Genomic DNA, 6592 nt, shown 5'->3' on the forward strand with positions numbered 1-6592 from the left:
CACTCAGGTCTCAGGAGGCCAGGGATTATCGCTCAGGCTGAGGGGCTGCTGAGGAGCTGAGCTCACAGGTCTAGATGAATTTCTGAAGTTTCCCCAGTGAGTCAGTACATAGAGACATTGATCAGTGAATTCTTACATTTGGTATCGTGCAGCAGAGGCCCTTTGAACAGATAGGTAGAAACTGCGATGAAGTGTTTTGTGGGGACAAGTCACAAAAGTGATGGTGTTGATTTTGGGGGTGGGCTGCATGTGCATGATGTCTGCTGGAGGGGCAACCCCTCCCTCCCCCAACCTAGACACAAATTCCTGCAACCGTTTGACAAGCGCAGTCGCTGGCGTGGCGCATCTTTGGTGAATGAGCACACCCAGTCTCAAGTCCTTTAGAGATAAAGTAGGTATACATCTCAGTAATACCTGGGTATATATGTATTTTGTTTTTCTAGCTTGATCAACATTATTTATTACTTCTTAACAGGTAGATGGTTAAGAGCTTAGGGGGCTTCAGTGGCCGCCCCTGGCCCCCACCCCTTGCACCCCCCAGTAAAGACGGCCCTGGCCCTCTCCGAGGGTCCGTCCAGCTCTGGGCTGCTGCTGCTACTCACTTGCAATCATAATTAAAGCCTGCTGCGTGTTCTCTGTTTTTTCTTTTCAAGGGAGGGTAACAAAATCAGGCAAATTGCATTTCTTCCCTTTGAATGGCGCAGAGCCAGCCAGGCAGGGAGGGGAGAGGGCAAAGCGACACATCAGCGCAGCTCCCCCTCCCCTCGAAGGCTCGGGGTACGCTTGGAGTTGCGGGCGCGGGCGGGCGGGCGGCAGGACGAATGTCACCCCCCTCAGGATGGCACCCGGGGTGGTCCAACCCCACCGCCCCCACCTTGTTCCCCCTCTGTTCCCCTGGCCTGGGGTTCCCTCCCTTGGGGTGGGATAAACGTTTAGTTGGGGCTGGGGATTAGTTTGAGTATAAATGTAAGTTTTTCTGTGTTGTTGTTATTGTTAAAATGAGCTTCTACTGACTCTTTGGGTTATTGTATAGTTTGTATTTGGTTCTTAAGGGGAGAGGCCAGGGCTGCCGGGGAGGGGTGGAAGGTGGAACGGAAATATCCTAACAGACAGAACCCACCAGGCCATTCCAGCCGTGGAATACGATTATATTGAAACCGCCTTTTGCACAAAGGAGTAACATGACATGGAGCTGAATCCTGTTGAAATATAAAATAAATGAATAAATAATGCTTCAGTATCTGGGAAAAGATCACATGCGGAAGGTTTCAGTTTGGGCTGACGTATTTATGTATTTGGTGGTTTTACATTCCCATTAATGAAGCAAATTCTGCCCACACCTTTTGCTGTCACACAACCCCAGATCATCACACTAACTGGGTGCTTCAAGGTAGGTGTAAGGCAAGTGGGATGTAAATCTTCTCCGATTCTTCTTCTCACATATTTTTCTTTTCTTCTATTATGTTCTTCAAACTCACGAAATGAAAGAAGGCCAAAAAACCAACCAAGTTGCTAGGAATCACATAACAAGTCAACCTAAGCAAGTTGTGCTTCCTTTTTTTATTTATTTGGCTATAAATTTTGATAGAATACAGGTAATTGCATTCTTGATTATATTATCTTTCCATCGATACATCATTTTATGATATTACTCCAGAAGAAGTAGTGTTATTGTCCGGAGCGCATGCCGGAGCCAGGCCCTGGGACCGGTAGGGCTTTGCAGGACTAGGGCTTTCCTAAGTTTGTTCTGAAGAGGCAAGGCAGGGCTGCACAGGTGAGGCCGATTGGTAACTCACAGCACCTGCTGGCAAGAAAGAGCCGGAAAGGGATATAAGGTCAGCATTTCCCTTTGGCTCTTTCCCACAGCAAAGCGTTTCCTTCCTTGGGCTTCTTGACTCCTGGCTTCCGGATTCCCATTCCTGCTCCCACCCCACCGTCTTGCCCCCGGGTCCTGATGTCCTCCACCAGGACTTTGACCGCCCACAAACCGTAAAAGTTTGCTATGGCCAACCTATGTCCCGGCCAGGGGGTCAGATGGACGGAGCCCAGCCTATAGATCTCCCCAGGGTGCTGCGGAACCTCTACACCCAGGGAGCTATGTTCTAGGGGGAGGTTCAAGCACGTTGAGCGGCCCCAGCCTGACGTGCTCCCCTGCCCCATAACCAGAGAGGTTCAGGGGGGAGCATGGTGTTGGGATTTGTCCAGCTCTGGCCCATCTGGAGCCTGTACTGGCTCGTCTTCTCTTTAGCCCAGCAGAGCGTAGTCCGCAGACGAAAGGATAAAGCAGTATGTGCCACATGCTAATCTTTATTTCTCAACTATACCGAGAACACGCAAACCTACATCTTGCCTCAGTGAGAGCAGAGAAGAAACTTACTCTCGACACAAAGAAACCGAGAGAACACTGAAAAACAGGAAACCAGTGTATGTCACATCCAGTCTCCCATTCCCGTGGGAACCCAACAGGAACTTGGACTGTGGAATGGAAACAATGTCTTGTGACATGCAGTTGCTGCTCAGTGAGGGAAATAGAAACCAACACATGGGGCCAATCAATCAAAATGTTTATTCGGCTTTACGCCCATCATAAAGCACAACACACAAAACAAATCAAATAAAACCGCGGTCTCGTACAAGCCGTGAGTAATATAACACAATTCACAGCTCACAAGGACAAATATTGGCAATTCAAAAGAAAAATTTAAGGTTAAGATTAAAAATTTAGGCACTCCGCTAAAATCAATATCTGATGTCATTATCGAAAATTCTTATAACTATCAATAATCAGCTAACATTCCATTCCGTCTCTTGTACGAGAGGACGGCTGTTAGGAATTTAGCAACCTGTAGGCTAAGATAAGGATCCACATCTTGAAGAACCCAGGCAAGCTGTAGGTCTACTGGTTTGTCAGCCATAGGCTGGATTATGGAGTTTAGTATACTAGCACGAATTGAACTGTATATAGGGCGCTCCCCTGCGAGAACCTCCAAACAAGCTCAACACATGGGGCCCTTCGAGGCTTTGTCAGCCAGTGTTGGCTGATGTCCGCCACCTGTGCAGCAGACTTTCCCACCCCACGGAGCCGCGTGTTCTTTATGGTCAGCCTCTTCGTGGGCCCGGCACTTTCTCGGGTCTCTCCGTACCTTGAGGCCAGCGACCATCTGCTGGGGAATTTGGATGAATTGCCACCCTTCATTGCCACCCTGGAGGGCACGTTCGGGGAGCTGAATCGTGCCCTGGCGGCTGAGATGGCCCTGCAGAACCTCCGGCAGGGGGCTTGCCCAGTTACTGAGTCCGCCGCAGAGCTCCGTTGGTGGGCTGGGGACACCCTGCTATGCAGCTGCCTGACGGTTCCACTTCCATCAGGGCCTTCATCCCTGCCTTAAGGATCAACTGGCATGGGTGACCCCCCCTCACCATTTCAGTGGTGGGTCTGGAGGGGACCCCCCTCGCATCCGGACCCATTACCCGTGAGCCCTGTCCACAGGCCAGGTTAGTGGCACCCCTGCACCAGGAACTGTTAACGTTTCAACTAGTCCAGACGCCACATTTCCCTCTGGTCCATGGAAGTCCATGAATGTATCCTTTTGCCTTGACAGCTCAGGGAAGATATCTCACTTTATAAATCATATCAAATCAACTCCAGGAAGTGCCCAGAGGTGACAATTGCTGAGCTGATTATTGGAAAGCCTCATCCCATCCCCAGACTTTCCAAGGGGTCCAGACATGCAAAGGAACTTCTGTTGTACTTTTGGGTGGTGGGTACTTGAGACTTGTTTGCCTATGCTAATCCTATCCTTGGGTCTTGCACTGACTCATTTTCCTTATGTTCATCTTGTGTAACCCTCCCCTTTCTGATGTTTTAGTGGTGTAGCAATGACGTATTGATGATGCTGTACGAACTGCATTCTGGGATATGGTGGGAAGCTTTAAAAGTCAATGTCGCCCCATGGCTCTGGGTTCCCACGCTGCTGTTGAACCTGTTGCGCAACCAGAAAGGATCTCAGTCTACTGGCTGCTGTTTTGCTCCAAATTGCTTGGCGGGAATTTCCTTCTTTTACTGACCGCACGGACCCATGGGGGACTTTCCCCTCCATACTCACAGAAGCGTTGTTTAGAGTATGGAATGTTGATCATTGTTTTGTTGATTTCTAGGGAATCTAGTTCTCTCCGTTTTTGTTCTATAGCTTTAAGGACTTTTTTAGATCCTGTTTGTTTGTAGCGTGATGAGAGGGCCGTGATGTCTTGTTCTGTCTTGCTAACTTTTAAGGGGGTTTGTTTTTTAAGGGATGCTTTTAGCAACTTGTAAGAGTCCCTAATTGTTGGGGGTTTCCTTCGGAGGAAGGTTGCCCATGGGGTTGTAGGGGGGGTGTCTTTCAGGGATATGCTTTTCATATTTAGGTTGAGGTCAACCCCCCCCCCCCCAGAATTGCTTCCCCTTCGGAGGAGAGGAACTTGTTTAATGTGTTTTGGATGAACTCTAGCTTTTTCAAGTTTGGGGCATATATGGAGCCAGTTGTCAGTTTAGTTTTGCCATCTAGTGTCCTTTTAGCAAAAATGAGTCTGCCTCTTTTGTCTTTGAGGACTGTTGCGGCTTTGAAGTTCAGGACTCTACTGAGTATTATGGCTACTCCACAGGACTTCGCTGAGCCAGATGACTGAAGCAGGGATCGCTCAGGAGTTTGGGAGGGTTGTGTATTTATTGTAGGAAGGCGATGTGTGGTTTCATGGTGTTTACATACAAGGTGATGCATTTTCTTTTGATGGGGTTTCCCAACCCCCTCACATTTAATGCAATTGCTTTTAAGCTAGCCATCTTGCTTATCTACTATATAGGGTGATTCCATGCCAGCCCGTCCGGGTTGCCCTGTGTCTCTCACCTTGTATTGTCTATCAAACCAGTGAAATTGCGCTGACCTAGAGGTTAAAATTAGATTTGGGTTAAAGAGTGGGGGGTGGGTTGCAGAAATTATCCCCTATGTAGTCATATAGGTGTTTATTGTGGCTAGATGATGCCGCATTCTGGATTAGTTGTAGTTTCCGGGTCAGCTTCAAAGATAGCCCCACCCAGAGCGCATTGCAGTAGTCCAAGCGGAAGATAACCAGAGCATGCACCACTCTGGCGAGGCAGTCCATGGGCAGGTAGGGTCTCAGCCTGCGTACCAGATGGAGCTGGTAAACAGCTGCCCTGGACACAGATTTGACCTGTGCCTCCATGGACAGCTGAGAGTCCAAAATGACTCCCAGGCTGCGCACCTGGTCCTTCAGGGGCACAGTTACCCCATTCAGGACCAGGGAGTCCTCCACACCTGCCCGCCTCCTGTCCCCCAAAACAGTACTTCTGTCTTGACAGGATTCAACCTCAATCTGTTGGCCGCCATCCATCCTCCAACCATCTTTGTGATGCCTATGTTGGATATTTTGGGGAAATTAATCCTGCGTCCAGTCAGGCTTCCCCAGCGCAGCTCTGCTTGGGGCTTGAGGCCGACCTGAGCAGGAAGAGCAGAGTCACAGCGGTCCTGCCGTCCGTGTGAGATAGAGGGATAAATCAAGTCCAGAGACAGTTCGTTCTTATCTCTAGAAGCGTTTATTTACAAGCCATAAATCAGTCACATTCCATCGGAGCTTTCCGGCATCTTTCCCGTGCTCCAAAAGCACACACGCAGCCTCTGAGCTGAGCGGCGTCTCTCAGTCTCAGTCAGAAGTGAAAGCAACTCTGAACAACAACACAGACAAAGACAGACAAAGCCCCTCCCAGATACAGGACACCACAGAGTTTTAACCCTGTCAGTTCCAAACTCCACATAGGGTCCATAAGCAATGTTGCTAATGTCATTAACATCACTGGTAAGTTGGGGTAGGGATGAGGGTGTTGATATCCTCTGGCAGCCCCAATGTGCTGCTTGTTTGTCAGATTTTAGCCTGTTTGTGGATTGTTTTATTGAGGTTAGGGTGAAGCAGGACCACCTGGAGGAATTCTACCCTTATGCTTTTCATATAATCAGTTAGCCATATAACCATATATCCTTATAATGATTTTTATATAATCCATGTTTGAATCATGACGGCTTCTGCAAAACCTTATAGCAAATTGCTTAGATCGGAAGAATCCGAAATGAACTCTGCCCCAGTTCGCTTCCCTTGTTCTTCTCAATGTCTCGCTAACATAAGGGGGAAGCAATAAATCTGCTGTGCTGGCACTTTCCCCTCGTCCAGACAGGGTCCCGAGTAGCTCAAACAGGAAGATGCTAGCCGCAGAATGTCCCGGTATAGGAGATGGCCGCGTAGGAGCGTAAGGGCCGAAGTTCCTTTTTCTTCCTTCTTACCATAAATCAGGGGAAAGGTTAAATGAATGTTCAGACTGAAAAAGCAGAAGTTGGGAGGGAACTCTTTACATGATCAGGGGGCAAGGCTTGAATGCGCTCATTGGTTTTCTTTTTGCTGCTGTGTGCGATTGTATTGCTTATGTCATGTATGTACTCAGGTATAAAGCCTCAGGGCGCTGGAGTCTTTGGGAAAGGATTCCACTGGGTCTCTTATTGCTCAGCAATAAATATCACTTTCTTTTTCTCCACTGCTGCGTCTATCAATT

General features: G+C 48.6%; 1 protein-coding gene and 1 long non-coding RNA gene across 3 annotated transcripts in view; one reads left to right on the plus strand and one right to left on the minus strand.

Moving 5' to 3' along the window:
* LOC308579517 (uncharacterized protein) overlaps window positions 1-6592 on the minus strand; it is an 83045-nt gene that overhangs the window by 54293 nt on the left and 22160 nt on the right. The window lies entirely within an intron of this gene.
* LOC308579525 overlaps window positions 1-6592 on the plus strand; it is a 61849-nt gene that overhangs the window by 54197 nt on the left and 1060 nt on the right. The gene's annotated exons all lie outside the window — the stretch shown is intronic.

This window comes from Podarcis bocagei (genome assembly GCF_964188305.1).
Source record: "Podarcis bocagei genome assembly, contig: HAP1_SCAFFOLD_119, whole genome shotgun sequence".
Classification (NCBI taxonomy): Eukaryota; Metazoa; Chordata; class Lepidosauria; order Squamata; family Lacertidae; genus Podarcis; species Podarcis bocagei.